Source organism: Merops nubicus, unplaced genomic scaffold, assembly GCF_000691845.1.
Source record: "Merops nubicus isolate BGI_N331 unplaced genomic scaffold, ASM69184v1 scaffold2589, whole genome shotgun sequence".
NCBI classification, from domain to species: Eukaryota; Metazoa; Chordata; class Aves; order Coraciiformes; family Meropidae; genus Merops; species Merops nubicus.
This window is the reverse complement of record NW_008628852.1, coordinates 13,872-30,378: the sequence shown is the minus strand read 5'-3', so window position 1 is coordinate 30,378 and position 16,507 is coordinate 13,872. Positions and strand designations below refer to the sequence as shown.

At 45.0% G+C, this 16,507-nt stretch overlaps 1 protein-coding gene across 1 annotated transcript in view; it reads right to left on the bottom strand.

The window, feature by feature from the left end:
- The window catches only part of LOC103779158 (low-density lipoprotein receptor class A domain-containing protein 3-like), a gene marked incomplete at both ends in the record, with an annotated part of 35,562 nt that overhangs the window by 18,250 nt on the left and 805 nt on the right, over window positions 1–16,507 (bottom strand). The gene's annotated exons all lie outside the window — the stretch shown is intronic.

The following is a 16,507-nucleotide window of genomic DNA, read 5'->3' as shown; positions in this document are numbered from 1 at the left end:
CACCAAAATAGCACAGCCTGTTGTTGAGCTGGGGGAAGCTGCAAGACAAGGGAGTGGATGAGAGGAAGAATTTAATTCCCCTTGTATTCCTCCATCACACTCCAGACCAGTCCCAAGCAACACTCAGTTGTACCTGCCCCAAACAACAGATTTCCTCTCAAATGCAGCTTCTTGCCAAGGGCTCGCTGTCCCAGGGATGGCTTAAAAATCAGCCAGCACAGAGCAAGGATCCATAGAAATTTGCCCTGGGCTGTTAGAAGACAAGTTAGTTGATAAAAAGGTGGAAATAAGCTCTTCTGAAGCAGGTGGGGCAACCTCAGGCACTGGCAGCACGATGTCTTTTTAGCAGTTTCATTCCAACCCCAGTCTCCTTCCCTGCATCACTGCTCTTCTGATCAAGAAAGAGCAGCTCTGTTCTCTCCACTGTGAGGGCTCCAGCCTAGAGCACACTGGGAGCAGCTCAACTCCAGCCTGCTCAGGCAGGGTCTCCACTGCTCCCAGCAGCTTTTGGGGAACCACTCCACCCACCTCTACCTCAGCCAAGGGAACAGTTTGTCCTTGGCTACTCCTGCCACCAAACGCTGAGCAGATATGGTGTTGTCCACAAGCCCTGGGGCTAGAGCAGCCTTAGAGCATCCCTCTTAACTAGCTCCTGTAGTTTTGTTTGATTTGGTTTGGTGTTTTTGCTGTTGTTGTTGGGGTTTTTTTTTAGCTTAGTGATTGAACACATCCAGATCGTTGACCTGCACCTTGTAAGTAACCACCAAACCAAAATTGCCACTCTCCAGCAGCTACAGAGGGTGAAACTCTCAGTGTTGCACAACCTCCTATTAGGAAACAACTCCCAGTGCTCTAATAACACCCCTGTCTGCAACTGGATTACCAAACTATTACCAAAAATTACCAACTATTGCAAAACTACAGCCTGCTTTCACCAGATCAAGACCTGAATGAGATGAGACACTTGGGTGTTCTCTGCAAGGTCAAGGCGTAGCTAATATACCATACCAAGTTTGTCATAAAGCATCCAAAAGCTTCAACAGCAGAACTTCTCTCCTTTCTCCACACTCCCCCACCCAAAAAAAAGCTTTCAGGTCAAAATGGTACCACTGGGAGACCACCCTTGTAGTTGCCATAACATTTAGTGAAGAGGATTTACAAGTTCTCAAATATTACAAAACTGAAATGTCCTGGCTAAGAATAAATCACTGATGTAAAACAAGTTATTTCAAGCTTGACATGAAAATTAGAAATTAGAGGTTTTTACCCTCTCAGAAGCTAAGCACCCATCAGGAAGCAACAACAAAAAGTTACCATTTTCATGGCACCTCTCTTTGTTTCTGCTCTACCTTCTTGCCCATCCTTATACCTACATCTCTCATCCACCCTGCTCCACTTGGACATGGAAGCTGCATCTCTTCAAACTGAAAAATCCTGCTGTCAACACTTAAGTGGGATCTCATCTAGATTTGGGCAAGCTGCTAGCTAAGAACCAACACCAGGTCTCACAGCTAGCTGCCCCAACCACAGAACTGTCTTCTCCTCCCTCAGCATGGCAGTGCTCCTGAGATAACATGGTCCTGGATGCACTCCAGCACTCCAACACCTCCTGTGCAGCACAACACAGGGTCAGCTCCTGTTACCTTGCCTGAAGAGCTTTGGTCACAATCTCCACACTTCTTTAATGAAAACAATATAGACTGAGCCAAATCATTTAAGACATTTTTAGAGTTTCAAAAACCACAAACCAAGAAGCAATCCTCCTCCCCCCAAAGTTGAGTCCCTGCTTGTTTCTAACAACTCCTTTAAATAAATGCTGCACTTCTGCTAAACGGAGACAACATACTAGGAACAGAGAGCAGATTTTATTTGTTGCCAAGTAAGCTGCTTGTTTATAAGGATTTCCTTTGTCATACAATAAATTTATTCTCCACGTTGCTCTAAAGCAAGGATGTATTTTTAACCTCTTCCCAGGAAACAACAGCCACTGGCAGATCAAGTTACTGCAGACAGCCCTGCTCCAGCTCTGCTGTGGAATGGGAACACGGAACCCTGCCACAACCCAATTTCAAAGCCAGAGCTATTTCTCTTAAAACGTGACCTTCACCAGCTGCTAGAAGAGCAGCAGTGTTGCAGCCACGCACAAGACGTGGAAAGGACCAAACCAGATCATCTCCTCCACTCTTCTGATGAGGTCCATACAGATGTCAGGTTTTGTGCAGCCAACTTGCTGCAACGCCCGTTGGCGGGGACAGAAATTCCTTCAATCTGGCAGAGCTGGCTTTCCAATCGTTGACATATTTACCCTGCAGCCTCTCTGATTAATTCTGAATTCAGCCCAACTATGAGCTGCGTGGACGTGTTCAGTTAGATAAGGGACAAAGGGAAGGAGGGGAAAGAGCTGGTCCGTTTTCACTGCAACACATTGCTCACTTTAAGCAGCACGCCATCTGGGCTGAATAAAAAAGGGATTCGTGTTTCACTTGGAGGGGGACTGAGGAAGGAAAGTCAATCTGGTTTAGCAGCCACTTCCAAAAAACGTTAGCATCTAAATATTTAATACACACTGAGAAAGAATCCGGGGAAAAACAAAACGACAAGTCATGCAGAGCACTCCTCACTGGATTGAGAAAGCAAGTCAAGGATATCTTCCACAAAAAAACCCTTAAAGTAGGTAGTCACCCTGGCCAAGAAGGTCTGGAGGAAGAAATACTTCTTCAACAGCCTCATGAAGACCACCAGGAATTTCAGCCTCTTTGCAAAGAGGATCTACTGCCAAGGATGCAGCATGGACTACTCCTGAGTAACAAGTGATGGGACAAGAGCAAATGGCCTCAAACTGCACCAGGAAACGTTTTGGTTGGTTATTAGGAAAAATTTCTTCACCAAAAAGGTTGTCAGGCATTGGAACAGGCTGCCCAGGTAAGTCATGGAGTCCCCATCCCTGAAGATATTTAGAAGATGTGTAGCTGAGGTGCTGATGGAAGTGGTTTAGTGATGGACTTGGTAGTGTCAGGTTAATGCTTGGACAAAAGGAGATAGAACAAGTCAGTAGCTGGGATCTGCAGCAAAACTGCATCCAAAAGTCCTGCCTTCAATACCTGCCAATATTTGCTCACCAGCAAAACATCCCAACTAAAGAAAAGCAAGAGGTAGCACTTTTTAACCTTCCTCCTCTATCTTAGAAGGAAATACGCCGTGCTAAGTGACCAGTAGGATATTAAAAGATTGGATTCCTCAGAGACTGCAAAACTATTTACAAAAGCTTACATCCCAGGTCCAGCTGCTTCTGTAAATTTAGCTGCCAAGGACAGATGTCCTTATCATACTTCTTTATGTTGACATGAAGCCTCTGACTCACTCCACACCTACTTTATAGATCTCTAGGAGCGCAGACGATGCGCCAGAAGAGGGATTCAAAAGCTGAGCAGGAAGAATTGTGCTTTGCCTATAAATTTCAGTTTAACATAAGCATGGATAAACTTCACTGGCAACAGAAGCTATGTTGTCAGCAAGACAACACCAGTGGAACTAAGGTAGAGTGGGCTTAACACTCATGGCAATGAGAGGAAAGGCAGAGCTGGTATTTGCTTCTGAGAGGACATCCAAGTCAGGGCTCCTGCAGCCACCCAAAGAGTCTGTGGCAACAAAATCACTCAACCTCTTCACCCACTGCTAAAATGAACACAGGACACTAGTTTTTAAGAGGAAGGTCCCATGCTCAGTTCAAGTATGTAGGGGCATAAATGATTGCCCATTAACAGCACACCAACCAGAGGAGGGAAGTACACTGATGAGGACTAAGTTTACTTTCCATCTCTTCAGCAAACACCTTTGGGATGACTCAAAAAGTTGTTTGTATCTGCATCTTCATAAGCATATCCCATCAATCCCCAATACTTCCAGCCCTTCAGTTTGAGTTAGCTTTCCAAAGGTGCCTTTCCTGAACAGCAGACAAGCATCCCAGGCTGGCTTTGGAAAGCAGAGATAAGACAAGTTCTGTCTTGCTCTGCTGTGAAGCCTCCAACAACATCTAAGCCATCTGTCACAAGTAAAGGACACCTGCCAGTGATGCTCTGACAACTTAAATCCCTCTCAACAGTTTTAAACCCTATCCTCATTTAAACTGCCCCATGATTACATGGCTTATGCAATGCTAGAAGTTATGAGGGTTATTTGTACAGGCAGATTGACAGCCCCACTGCAAGACAGGCATCCAAAAATGTTCCCTGAGTGAAGCAGCAGGTAAATTAGTGATAAGTCCAAGAAATGCTCACTGCTTAGGTTCAACTTCCCCTCCTTCACTTTTCCAGCTGTGAGCCATGATGCCAGAGATTTGATACGTAGCATTTAAAATTAATCAGGCCTAGTCAAAAAGAGAAAAAACTCCTGTGGTGGCTTCCAATTAAAGACTCAAGATTACTGAGGCAAGCCAAAGTCATGGGGAAAACCCTTTTTAGAGCACTAAAGGATAGCTTCTTTCAATTTAAGACAGAAGAACTCCAGTGGCAGGGGGAGGAGACTACGGTCGGATGCTCATCCCTCGCCCATTAATCCCTCACAGCAAAAGCTGCTTTTAGTGAACTTGAGAGCAATTAAAAGAAGATTGCCACTGTAAAACACACGCCATGCACAGAATACAAAATCTCCTCCTAAATATGCTCCAGTGTTTGAGCAACTGGCACGTTCCCTGTAGTAGGTGGCTGCACTTCGGCCACCTGAATTAAATATAAACTCCTCAATCATGCCCTAATAAACACCCATTTCCTTTTTCCCTGCAACAGCACGTGGAGGAAGCGAGGTGTGGTGAACAGGCTTACTTTAATCCTCCAGCCCTCGTGGCTGGTTGCTATATTTGGGGGCCTGGGCATTTATTTCACTGGAGCCCCCACGTTTGCTTGTCTCCGGTGCAGCTGCTCGAGCACGCACCAAAAATACACCCACCTAGGTCTGCAGGCTCTGGGCCATGAACAGCACGGGCTGGACACAGCTCCAACCTGGACCTCCAAAGAGAAGCATTCCCTACCCAGCAAGATGGCCAAGTGGAGTTTATAGACTGCTCTTCTCCAAACTACAGCTACCCAACCAGCTTGCTCCCTCACAGAGGCAGCAGAGGTACATCTGTCTCCTTCATAAGACCTTTGAGGGATATATTGCTCTAACACCACCCTGAGGACATGATTTGTGTCTTCACATAAAGTAAAAGCTAAAAGACACAACAGCACAGAAGACCTCTAACAGATCTTGGGCAAGGACTTAGACTTTATGATCCCACTCTCTGCTTTAGCCAAACACTTACTTAAAACACTAAAAAATTACTTGCCAACTGATACAAATATTCTTGTTTGGCTCCTAACAGCTGTACCCAAGAAAAATCAGATGTGAAGAAGAATGAAATGAATGTGCCACATTCATTTACTTATGAATTTAATCATTCACTTATGAATTTAATCATTCAACTCCAAAAATTGCATATGCTGCTCTGGACAAAAACAAAGGAATGATGGAGTCGAGCCCTTTTTATCCCCTGGTGAATTAAATTGATGATCCTTCTCAAGGCAACAGAGTCATCACATGGCTACATTTCTCCCTCATTTTGGTTAATGGAGACTCCTGGATACTCATGGCAAAAGAGGTCATCAGTACCTGACCCCCAACTTCTTCCTTTTGACTATAATGGCCACATAGCAACCTGTTACCTTTACTGAACAGTTTCCCCATCCTGCTTGCCCTTAATCCCCCCAAAATACTTACAGCAGAAGACCAACTCAGATTGACTCATCCACCCAACCCCTAAAGCAAGATCAATACTCCAAGTTGAGGATTGTTTTGTTTGTCCCAGACTCCCTTCCAGTTCCTCTCCCCACAGGGATTCCAAGCAAGATAAAAACCATTCCTGTGCAATGAATTTGGGCACATACGTACACAGAACCCTCCAATAATGAACATCCTCTGGAATGGAAACATCTCTCCCCACCACAGAGATCCCCACTCCGCCCAGAGGGACCCTACCCTGACAGAGTAAAGCTGACCAATTCTGTCTCCACATGAGCTCCACAGCCAGGTTCTGCATCACCTGAGCTTCCACACAGCTTAGTCAGGCACACACTGGTGTGTCTTGGCAAGCAGAATGGGGAGAGAATCAGAAGGTAAGTCTAGAGGGTCTTCAATTTACACAAGGAACACCCAGGTAGCAAAGAACATGAAGAGACCAGCAGGCTTTGGGGGGTTCTTTTCATCTGCTGCTGCACCAGGAGAAGCTGGTCTCCCTCCTGGCAGGGAGGTTGGATCAGATGATCTCTAGGGTCCCTTCCAACCTAAGCCAGCCTGTGATTCTAGGTTCATGTTTCAGACTTCAGTGAGCACAGTTATTCACAGACCACTCTGGTTTTCCAATGGCAGAGAGTGACAACCACTGACATGTGGCTTGCAGCCTCCAGAGCAGAACTCCTTGAGCACAGTGCTGTTCCTCCCCTGAAACTACCCTGAGCCATTTCTCAGCTCTGCTCCAAACCCCAGCAGGTGAAGAGGACCCTTTGGCCTTTCCAGGTCTCAGCAGGAGGCACTTGTTGTACAGAATCCTTTTCCAGATGTTTCAGCCACCCTACAAAGGGCAACACTAAGTCACCTCCCAGATCACCCCAAACCACAGAGCTCCACAGAGGACAGAAAGGGTAATGGGTTTAGCATCTAAGAGGAGAGTATTTTATCTTGCTTTGCTCACCCTCCCAAACTCTGAGGAAAGACTTTTCTGCAGCACTCTTATGATAAAATTGGGCCTATTAGTGTCACATGAATAAAAGTATCATAGACTCATTTTGGTTGGAAGACACCCTTTAGGTTAATGTTTGGACTTCATGATCTTAACACTACACTTTTCTGCAGCACTCTTATGATAAAATTGGGCCTATTAGTGTCACATGAATAAAAGTATCATAGAATCATTTTGGTTGGAAGACACCCTTTAAGATCATGAAGTCCAAGCATTAACCTAACACTACCAAGTCCATCTACAGGTCTTCTAAATACCTCCAGGGATGAGGACTCAGCCACTTCCCAGGACAACCTGGTCCAATGCTTGACAACCCTTTCTGTGAAGAATTTTTTTTATCATATCCAACCTAAATATCCCCTGGCACAACTTGAGGCCATCTCCTGTTGTCCTATCACTTGTTACCCGAGGGAAGAGAGCAATGCCACCTCACTACAATCTCCTTATCACTTTAGTTGTAGACAGCAAGGTGGAATCCCCTGAGCCTCCCCTTCTGCAGGCTAAACCACTCCTGTTCCCTCAGCTACTCCTCACAAGGCTTGTGCTCTACACCCTTCACCAGTTCATTGCCCTTCATTGGACACGCTCCTGCCCCTCAATGTCCTTCTTGAATTGAGAGGCGACACGCTCCAGCCCCTCAACGTCCTTCCTGGATTGAGAGGGCCAAAACTGAACCCAGTTTTCAAGATGCAGTCTCACCAATGGCAAACACAGGGGATGATCACTTCCCTCCTCCTGCTGGCCACACTAGTGCCAATACAAGCCAGGATGCTGGTGGTCTTCTTGGCCACCTGGTCCCACTGCTGGCTCATGTTCAGTCAGTCCACCAACACCCCCAGGTCCTTTTCCACCAGGCACTTTCCAGCCACTCCTCCCCAAGCCTGGAGTGTTGCCTGGGGTTGGTGTGACCCAAGTGCAGGACCCAGCACTTGGGCTTGTTAAACCTCATCCAACTGACCTCAGCCAATCAATCCAGCCTGACCAGATTGCTCTGCAGAGCTTTCCTACCCTCACACAGATCAACACTCCCACTCAACTTTGCTGGCACGTGCAAACTTACTGACAGTGCCCTCCATCCCATCATCCAGATCACTGATAAAGATATGAAACAGATCTGGGGGACATCACTTGCAACTGGCTTTAACTCCATTCACCTCCATTCTTTGGCCCTGGCCATCCACCCAACTTTTGACCCAGCAAAGCATACACCCATCTAAGCCACAGCAGCCAGTTTCTCCAGGAGAAGGCTGTGGGAAAGCCTGTCATAGCTTTTACTGAAGTCCAGGCAGACAACATCCACAGTTTTTTCCCCTCATCCCTTTAAGTGGGTCACCCTGTCACAGGAGAAGATCAGGTCAGTCAAGCAGGACTGCTTTTCACAAACCCACACTGAGTGGGCCTGCTGACCTGGTTGGATGTGCCTCATGATGGCACTCAAGATAAGCTGCTCCATAACCTGAGTCTTACTAAAGCCTGAGGCAAAGGCAGCATGCAATACCTCAGGCTTCTCCTCATCCTTGGTCACTCTGTCTCCCCTCACAGCCAACAGAGGGTGGAGATTCTCTTGAGTCCTCCTTCGGCTCTTAATGTATTCATAGAAACATTTTTAATTGTCTTTTATGGCAGCAGCAATAAAGTACAAGAAGCTCACACTGAAGAACCTCAGATTAGTCTGACAGTTACCTCAAAAGCTTGGAGTTAAAAAAAAAAAAAGGAAAAAAAGAGGCCTAACTTTGCCTTGGTAATCTTTAAGATCAATGGAGTGTCACCTGTCCTCTCAGGCAACACTGCTGCATCTCACCAAGCTGAAGAGAGAAGCTGTCTGCATCAAATGTGCACTATCTGGTCAGCTGGTATCAGTCACCCTGAAAACACAGCCCAAATTATTCTCTAAAGATGTGAAGAGAATAAATAGAGAGTAGCTAATCTCAGTCCTGTTTCTCATCCATCAATATCAAATCTCAAACTCCCTCCCACATGTGATTGCAGAAATACCTTGGATTTGTAGACCTCAAATGATTACCTGCCATCATTTTGGAAGATCAGAAAAAATACTTGATTTTCACAGCTTTTAAAAGTAATGGAAAAGAATGGAAAATTTACTTGAAATGGTAAAATTTACTTAAAATGGAAATTTACTTAAAATGGAAATACCTGAAACACTTTCTAAAGAAGCTGGACTGTTGCAACAGCAGCTCTGGCTGCTGGTCTGACCCACTGCAGGAACCAAATCAACTCTTCTTAGGGCAAGTAGTAGGAGCTGATTGGGAAGTTAAATGATACCCATCACTGCCAGAGAGATGTTTACATTCCTCTGTCTACAACATCTCCTCATGCTGAAACTCTTCCTCCAGTCTCATCTCGCTGCTTACTCTGCTGATAAGACAGGGTAAGAGACATGTACTCATGGCCAACATCCACCTGCTGATAAGATTTCCAAGCTGAATCTTATCTTCTTTGTTCAACAGGAGGAAGTCTGAGCACTAATCTTGAATGGCCTTTTGATAGGGAGGAAAGGAAATAAATAGTCTCGTATCGACAGATAAACACCTTGAAGGTGGGAGAAGTGCTGCTACTACTACTAAGTTGGAGTTTATTGAAGGACCTTTCTTAGGGATTCAATACAAATTTCCCTTTATTCCACAAGCTGCTGAGACAATCACATTCTTCCTGCAAAACACAGAAAACCATGAAATTTTACAACTCGCTCAACGACGCGGGGCCAAATAAATCACCCATCAACCCAGCCTTTAAATATTCATGGGGCATGAATCCCAACTGCTGCATGCAGATCTGTACTTGGCTCCTTTCTGCTGTTTTGCCCAGGTTTTAGCTACTTCTTCTCCCAGCAAACACAGCCCTCTTTGTCCAACATTCTCCTTGGCAACAGGATACTTCCGACACCATCGCCCAGGATAAATCATCAGCTTGTGTAAACCAGTGAAGACAAATGGAAGAACTGGACAGTAAACGTTGTGCAAAATGAATGCTGAGATGAAGGAATGTTTCATTCAAGTAAATTATGAGAGCAGCAAGAAAAGGGACAAAGAATGATGAAGTCTGGAGGGAAATTTGGGGATTGGCAGCGTGGGTGGAGGACACAAATCCCAACAGTTCAGTTCAGGTACATGCATTTGGGAGAACCTGGTGAAAAAAATCACATTTATTCAACCAACAGCTAGCAAGCTGCAGGTCCAGAACTAAAGTCAATGTCCACAATAAATCAAATTTAAAGAAAACTGCAACAATAGAAGAGATGAACAGAAATTCCATTTACCAATGAGCACATTGGAGGGTTTCTTGGTTTGTTTTTCTGCCAAATGGAAGAGGCTGGGTTTAAACTTCCTCACACCATCCTCTGTGTCAATAAAAACCTGCCTAGCACAATTAAGTTTAAGTTTCCCAGTCACAGAATCTGAAAATTTACTTTCAGAGATCAAAGGTTTTTAATTGCTCTGAGAGACTTGTTTCTGCAAGGGCTTTTTTTTTTTGCACTAGGCAGATGCAAGGGGTCATAAAAAGCTGCTGTTAACCACATTTTCTGGCTTCAAATTATGTCCTGAATTACCTGTACTCAGGGGACTTGAGAGATGATGGTTAGCTGTGCAAACACTGGGATCTTCAGCCTCACTAACTGGGCAGATTCTTTTAGGTCTTACACCCAATGTAAGAAGCTTCCTGCAGAAAACAACTGAATTTACTAAGTTTTATTTCCCCACATGTAAGTGCTACTTCAAGCTGCTCTTCTGTGCCATACAATGATGTTTTAAAGGGTGCTTTAAAGCATAAAAAGCAGAGAAGTCCTCTGGAACTGGTAGCTGACACTGGACACCTCTCTACATCTCAGCATACAAAAATGTCCAAATATGCAGCAGTACAGAAATGTGGAGGGGGAAGTCAGGAGGGGAGAAGTGGTTAGGAGGTATCATCTTGCCTCTTCTCTCACAAGTAGTCACTCAACACTTCTAAGAGTGTTTAGTATTTCTGCAGTCTTCTGTCCTACCACACTGATCACACAGCAGCAACCTCTGCAAATGAACAGTTTAGGCAAGAGCTGCACATCACAGGAAAAAAAAGCTCTAAAAAGGAATTGTTCACTGGTAGACAGAGGAATGTTCCACCCAGTGAGGAAAAAACCATCTCCACATCTCCAGAGCCCTTGGTTTCCAAACACAAAGGCTGTATGGAATGATATTGTTGAGTGGCACAAGCACTATGTCAAACTAACCATGGCTGCTCTTCTCTATGCACTTGTGATTAAAGGTGCAGCTCCTCAACAGCTTGAGCCTACCTAACCCAGAACTAAGAGCTCCATCTTTCTCCAACCTCAGCTATAAATTCCTGCCTTCCCAGTTGCATTAACTCCACCACAGGTAAGCAGTGAGCTTTAAAGAAGTTCACCTAAAAGCCTTTAGCTCTCAGCACCATCTGAATCCACCCACCAAGCCCTGGAAGGAGGGGCAGCCCAGCCACCTCATGCTGCTCTGGAAACACACCCCTAAGTGAATCAGAGAATCAGAGAATCAGAGAATCAGAGAATCAGAGAATCAGCCGCATCACAGAATCACAGAATCACAGAATAACCGCATCACAGAATCACAGAATCACAGAATAACCGCATCACAGAATCACAGAATCACAGAATAACCGCATCACAGAATCACAGAATCACAGAATAACCGCATCACAGAATCACAGAATCACAGAATAACCGCATCACAGAGAGAAAGAATCACAGAATCACAGAATCACAGAATCACAGAATCACAGAATCACAGAATCACAGAATCACAGAATCACAGAATCACAGAATCACAGAATCACAGAATCACAGAATCACAGGGGTTGGAAGGGACCTCAAAAGATCATCTAGTCCAACCCCCCTGCCAGAGCAGGACCACCTAGAGTACATCAAAGAGCAAGACAAAGATTGTAGCCTTTTCTCCCAGATAACCTCAACCCAAAACCCTCCTGCCATTTTCCACTCCAATAAACATCCCTTAGTCTGCTAAAGTTGCTTGTCCTTCAAAAGGAGGGAGGAGAGCTGCATGTCAGAACCAGACACACCACGCTGGGTCTCAGCAAGCTTGGGGGTGGTGGAGGCTGGTGTCCCACTCTGATATCTCCCCAGTGAATAACCAGTTGAGAGCTGTGCTAGATAGAACACGCAGGGCTCTGAGAGCAAGCTCAAGGTGTAGGCAGGGTGGAGAAAGCAAAACAAGATGAAGTTTGATCATGATATCCCCTTGATGATATCAGCAGAGGAATTTGTGTGTTTAGGATCCGAGTGCGTGTTGGTACAACGCAGCAGGAGGGGAAAGGAAACTGGGGGGTTGGGAACAAGGGGAGAACTCAGGCTGGGCAACTCCATGGAAAGGCCACACCTTGGAAAGAGGCTGCAAGATACAGCAGGGATGTGAGGCTCCACAGAGGGGTCAAGTCCAAGAGAGGCCAGGATGCAGGCCAGGGTAACAAAACAAAACATCAACAATAAGGAGAAAACTCATAACCTCTCACTCAACAGCACTGAGCTCATTTCCAAGTGTGAGGAGATTGATGACAGAGAACCATGATTTTAATCTAGACAGCACCAGAGAGATCTGCAGACTTCCCTACCCTGGGCAGGCAGCTCAGCTCCTGCTTTGAAGTCTTGCCCTAAGAACAGAAAACAAGACCAAAAATCTCCCTCCTGAGGCTCCTAAAAAAAAAATCTGGAAGAGGAACAAGAATGTTTTTCCAAACAATACGTTTGAGCAACAGTTAAAATTAGGAGAAGAATTAGCAGAAAACAATCAGAGTCAAAGAAAAGCACCAGTTTGAGGAGAGGAGAGCAACTAGGTGCTAGGGACAGCACATGGCCAGTGAAGATGGGACAATATATACTGGTCTAACTCAACACTGCAGCATCACAGGACACAAGCCTCTTCAGATGTCACTCCCTAGGTCCACTGGAAGAGATTCTGCCATCACTTCAGAGCTGAGAGGTTTATTTTGCAAAAGGTGGTGTGCATTTGCCCTCTTCCTGCAGCTCTGGTCACACGTTCTCCACTAAGCAAGCCTCAGAGTTAAATGGGGGCAGAAGACAGGGCTTAGGCATGACAGATGTATACAAGTGGTTATTTATTGGAGCAGGGAATTTCCCATAATCACTACCAGAGACCTAGAAAATAATCACTTCAAGTGAAAAATAACAGCTTTTAGAACCACCTCCCTAAAGCATGATTTTCTCCCATTCAAACTGAGCTCTTTGATGTGCTTTATTCAGTAATGATAAAAATTTACACAGAAGATGAAGTGATTGAGGATTTGCTGCAAGGATTAGATTGCTGCTGCTCTCTGTAAGCAAATCAATAACAGGAAAATAAATGGCATTTGTATTTTGTCCATGGGAAACGTGCTGTTAGGAAAACACAGGGCAGGGATTATATTGGAGAGAGAGGCTTATTATTTTCACTGGAGCACACAAGGAACAGTCCAATGATTAGGCTGTGCTCTACCAGCTTTCTTCTTTTTCCCATTTTGTGTTTCTTCTTTGATTCCTCCCAATTCCATTTCCTCTCTCTCCTAAAATCCTCTGAATTTCCAATAAAGAGAAGCAGCACCTGCTTTGTAGAAGTCTATCCTGCCCTTGGAAAAAGGAAAAAAAAAGCAATGAAATGATGCCACCCAACTCAAAGTGCCCATTAGACAAAAAGTCTCAGAGAGAAGCTTCCCAGGACACTCTAGTTAAGGAAGAATAAGCATTTATATACTCCAGTCCCTCATCCAAATATTTTGGGTGTCTTAATTCAGCCACTTGCAGCTTCCAAACGTTAATGTGTTTTACTCTGATGGCTCAATCCCAAGACAAACTCCAAGTTAACTCAAATTAATAAGTTTTCTAGTTGACTACAAAACCACTCTTGCTTTTTAAGGCTTCATTCAACATTTTTTTTGATCAGATATCCTTCCACTGAGCCAAATCAAAACTCAGGAGATCTCTACAACCTTGCTATAACCCCACTCATCATTTTGCTGGTTAAACAAACTCTGGAAGCTCCACGTTCCTGCTGGCATCCATCATATTCATGGCTGCTACAAAGGGAACTTCCTGAAGCAGCCAGGGCAAAGACACATCCAGACAGAGAGCATCAAACTGGAAAATGCTGGGAAGGCTTTGGAACAAACAGAGGAGCTGGGGAATCATCTACAAAGTCCCACAGATGGGGACTGGAAGGAACCAGACAAGATATCAGGTATTTTGTGGATGTTTTCTTCAAAAAAATATCCATATTATCTCAGTAACCCAGACAACTCAAATGCCCAGGCAGAAGACATGATAAAGTCACTGATAAAGATTTTATTCTCCAAGTGCTTATCAGGATATATTTGGATCTACACCAGACCCAAACTGAAATGTAGGATCCACCAAGTTCCTAGATAAGCCAACCTTTTTCCCAAATTCTAGGGAAGCAGCAGCATCTGAGCCTGGCCACAACAGTTTCTCAAGGGCCCTGGTGAATACACTAATGAAAGAGTGGTTTCAGCATCTTGCCATTAAGGGTTAATTCTAATTTCAAGTCTCCTTGGCCTAGTTGGCCACCAACACCAACCCAGCAGATAGAATTGCCAAGCAGGTATATTTGGCTCCAGTCACTCTGCCAATTTAGCAGCAGCTAATGGCTGCAAATTGCAGGGTGGAAGTTCAGCAGAGTGGGTCTCACACGTGGGGCTTGTTCACTGGTAGAGCCTGGATCTGATTAATCAGAATTAAAAGAAAGCAGCTCTCCTGAAGCATGGTAACTGCTTTTTCCCCCTCATCTCTGGAAAGAAGAAAGATCAGCTTGTCCTGAGTGGGTAAGGACCAGGGCAGCCCAGCTCAAACCTGCCCCTCTGATTCCAGCAGTTTCCCCTCATCAGTGAGCAGAGCATGGCTGGTGCCAGGCAATGCCAAACCTCTGCCAAGCAGCCAGCCAGCCTAGCCAAGAGAAGGCAACCTGGAAGAGATGTCTTCACAACACAAGGGCAACCTGAACTTATTTCCTCTGTCACCACCAGGTCCAAAACTCTTTTACAGCACCAAGAAATCACCAAGTGGCTCCCTGCTACCACTCACATACACATTTGCACCTTCCTGTCCTCTCCACACGCACTGAAGTTCATCAGACAACAAAAACTGGGCATAATAGATATTTTTAAGGACACTGTGGCAGGTACTAGGTAGCTCCAGACTGACAGCTACTGCCACCCAAACAGAGCACTAGTGTAGCACATATGGGCACTACCCAAGGCTTGTCCTACTCAAGTGTTCACCAGCAGCAACCAAGCCAACAAGTCTCCAACCTTTGGCCCTCCATGAGCCACTGTGTCTGTGCATCACTGCTGGTAAGCCAGCTCTTAATTACTCTGCATCCTAATTTGACAGAACAATGTCTCAACACAACTTGCAGAGTGCTGGTGGCTGGGCTTAGGTTTTTTAATAAAGAGGCTTACAGATTTTCAGCCTCTCTAGCACCAGAGCTGCTTTAAACACATGGGCTCACATATAAAAGAATGGGAATCTTGCTGAATATTCCAAAATTCATTTATTCCTGGGGGAACCTGAACTGAAAACACTAGGGAGCAATAAAGGTCCTTAAAAAGCCACTTGAGATTCTTCAGAGGCTCGTTTCTTTCATTTTGATTCCCAGCTACTGCCATCGTTTCTACTTTTCTGAGAAGACAAGCTGACACATTCTGTTCAGCTCTTCTGTCAAAAAGTTGCAGTCACAGCTCCCAGCTTCCCAGCTGGAAAGGCTGCTCAGCTGCAACATCCACACACTGCAGCCTTCTCTCTTCTCTCAATCCTCCACCAGGAACAAACAGGCCTCCCAGGGGAGGGACGAAGCTCTTGGAGGTAAAAGGCCCCATTAGAACTTTGGAAAATTGGTTAAAAACTTCAGAAAAAAATATATAATTAAGACAAGATGCGAAGCAAATGGAGAAAAAAAAAAAAGAGAAAGAAACTAAGACTTTCTTCCTACAAAAGGAGGAGGAGGGGACTTGCATTTAACACAATTGAAATTCCCCTTCATTTATACCTCCCAATACTGCCTAATTACTGAGGTATCTGGAGTTCAGCACCAAAAATCACTCTTAAAAAGGCTGAAATATTTGGCTACGGAGATGAATCCTGCACTTAAATCATACAGACCACGAATTTAGGACCTTATTGAGATCTTGCCCTTATTACAAAGGAAAAAAAGTCACTATCCTTCAAGATGGTCCCAAAAAAAGGTGTTTTCCTCTCTATAACCCCCAGTGCTGAGTGACACCCTGTCACACACCTTTAACAGGACACCTAGCCCATCCTGTTAGCAGGAGACACTACATCTCAGCAGAAGACAATAAGCCATACTGTCCAGGACACAGGATAAGCACCACCAGGAGAGGCAGGTGATGTCACCAGAGAACCTTGACCTCACAGATATAACCATCAATGTTGGATAAGACCTCTCATCAAGTCCAACCATCAACCCAACACTACCATGGCCAGTAAACCATGTGCCACATGCACACAGTCTTCAAACCCCTCCAAGGATGGTGACACCACCACCCACCCCCCTGGGCAGCCTGGGCCAAGGCCTCACCACTCTTGCAATCAAGAAATTCTTCCTCACGTCCAATCTAAACCTCCCTTGACACAACTTAAGCTTATTTCTTCTCATCCTATGTTCTGCCAGTGACCAGGCCCAACAAAAATGATGCACTCAGCAG